This window comes from Theropithecus gelada, chromosome 18 (assembly GCF_003255815.1).
Source record: "Theropithecus gelada isolate Dixy chromosome 18, Tgel_1.0, whole genome shotgun sequence".
Lineage (NCBI taxonomy): Eukaryota > Metazoa > Chordata > Mammalia > Primates > Cercopithecidae > Theropithecus > Theropithecus gelada.
In genome coordinates this window covers 66175217-66177978 of record NC_037686.1, presented here as the reverse complement: position 1 = coordinate 66177978, position 2762 = coordinate 66175217, and the positions used below count along the sequence as shown (strand labels likewise).

General features: G+C 34.9%; 1 long non-coding RNA gene across 1 annotated transcript in view; it reads right to left on the bottom strand.

Annotated features, from left to right (window-relative positions):
* Positions 1–475: 475 nt before the first annotated feature.
* The window catches only part of LOC112611559, a 17263-nt gene continuing 14976 nt past the window's right edge, over positions 476–2762 (bottom strand). Inside the window, exon 2 of the long non-coding RNA XR_003116684.1 lies at positions 476–1279. This is a non-coding gene — a long non-coding RNA (uncharacterized LOC112611559). The remainder of the gene's footprint in view (positions 1280–2762) is intronic.

The window sequence follows — 2762 nt, the reverse complement described above, 5'->3', positions numbered from 1 at the left end:
GCAAAAACATGACTTTCCCATCGATCTCTTTGTCTGTTAAAGGAAATTTTTATCATTTCTATGAAAGAGACTTATTTGCCCTTTCTGGCTGCATTCTGAAAGAGTTCTCATTAGAATATGAAGGTTAATCAAAACGCAAGTTGTATTTTGATGAAAAAATAAAAAGAAACTTTTTTTTGGCCATCTGTTAACTCTCAATAAAATTTGAGAACATCTTATTACATTTTACTTCAAAGGGGACAATAATGTAAACTGCAAAATGAATAAATGAAATGAAAAACTAAGAGCATGTCTCATCCCACAACATATACATATATCGGAACCATAATGTACATCATAATTATTAACATTCAAGTTTGAAAATATGATTCTCTTAGGATTATTTAGTCTTTCTGTAAAAGTTGTTAGTATATACTACATTTCATTTGCATTTCCTAACAAGAGAACTCTAATGAACACGAATTATAAAAGGTGATATCTCATCAATAGTATTTAATGTTTTGAAGAAATAGACCGGTGTACAAAGGGGCAGGGAATTCATTTCTTTTAATGTATTTATTATTTCTTACTAGGAGAAGAAATGTAACTATTCTCTTCAAAACCGTTAAAAATCAAGCACTGAGGGCAGTCACCCCATTGTTTGCTCCCTATGTTCTGATATCGTTAAGATGAGCTCGAAGACAAATTAACTCTTGATTCAGGGTAAAGGTTTCTGCCAATCCAGTTCTTTTATCATAACCATGAAAAAAAAATCATTGAAAATTACTTTATACAAGTTACGCAGTTCAGAATTGTTTTTCTTGATACTTGATCATTTTGATATATGACTAAGTTTCTGCTACAGCCTCTAAACCAATCTCTTGACTTCATTTTCTCTTTCATTCTGCAACCAAACCTGATTAATCTTCTCAAAGTACGACTCCAGTCATATTGCTTCCCAGGTTAAAAGGCATCATTAATGCCTCAATATGAAGGGAAGTCTTCTCTACCCAGAATCTACCCAGAAATCAAAGTCCCTTGTAATTTAGAACCACCTTTGAGAGGATGGTATTTTATAATTGAAGCAAAATACAATGCATTTTTTTCTCTTTCTCCAAATAGATCTGTACTTTTGCTGCTCCATAACTCTGTTCACTACAAGTGTCTGCCCATGGAAACCCTAGCTGCACTTAAACAGCACTTGATCTCAATTGCACATTTCTTGTTGAAAATACTGTTGATTGGGAGTTAACAGGAAATTCAAACTCTTTCAGGCACATAAGGAGTCCAGCTCACCGATCTGCCAAAAATGAAACAACGACGTTAAAGATGAAATTAGACATTTGAAATTGACCTATATGAATGTTTATGTTCATTGAGGTGGTCATAATTAAGCATATGGTAAACATTAATACAGTCTAATTACTTCTGTGATTTGGTTACTTCTACTAGTTCTTCCTAGGGGAAGTTTGCTTAGTGGTGGTTTTCCTCCCCTTTCTTCTACACTCTAGATCACTCAGCTTCGTTGGTATTTACTTCCCGTGCATCCTCTGGGCTTGCTGGTGGTGTTCAGGATCATGGCAAAGCCAGAGGTGACTGTGTATGAACTGATGGCAAGATGTGGTCTTTGCACCAGGAAGCAGGTAAACGAGGTACTATTGAGTTCTAAAGCAGTGCTCCAAGTACTGTGATTCTCTCAGGGTAACCTCAGCCTTCTAACAGTGGCAACTTGAAAGTACTAGACATTTTATCAGCTTTGTGCCCTCTGACAACAGAGTCTCTAGTTTCCCCAGAAACTTTTCTCTTACCTTTCTTCATATTTCATTGATGTCAATTATTTCATTATTATTTTGCCAATAGGCTGTGGATTTTTACATGAAAACATTAAGTAAGTGACAACAACAACAACAGTTACTACAAAAGAGATCCAGAAATAACTAAATTGTGAAGAACGATCACATAATCCTACCACTCAGACAAAAATACACATTACCGATATCGTATATATTCCTAGACTTAAATTTTTTACATATATACAAGAAAATATATATATTTATATATATATAACATATATATTTTTTACTTTGAAACAAGAAAAAGAAAAAATACGTATATGTATATTCTATGGTACACGTTTTTACTTAGCATTTTCTTTTTCGCACAGAATGTATACAGTAGATATTTTATGTGTCAGTGTATTTAGATCTAAATTGTCATATAATGGCCATAATGCATTTGAGTAGCTCACTGAACAATATGCATTTAATTAATCACCTTTAGTTTGACACTGAGGTAATTTCCACATTTTTCCTTATTTCCAACCACATTGTGATAAACAGCTTGGTTACTTTTGTGATTATTGTGCCTCAGGTTTTGACTATAAATTAGAAATGATACTGTGTTATGTTCAAAATATTACTTCTCTATTTAATATATCAAATTGTTGCCTCAAAAATCTTAATTTTAAGTGTTCTGTGAAAACTAGAGTACTTAGAATTTTTTTTTAAACAGATTATTTGTCACCACCCATGGGGAATCAAATCTAGTAGCTGTAGGGTAAGGCCCAGCTATGCCAGCTACGCTTGCTTGCTTGCTTGCTTGCTTTCCTTCTTTCTTTCCCTTCCTTCCTTCCTTCCTTCCTTCTTTCCTTCCTTCCTTCCCTCCTTCCTTCCTTCCTTTCCTTCTCTTTCTTTCTCTTTCTTTCTTTCTCCTTCCTTCCTTCCTTCCTCCCTCCCTCCCTCCCTCCCTCCCTCCGTCCCTCCCTCCGTCCCTCCCTCCGTCCC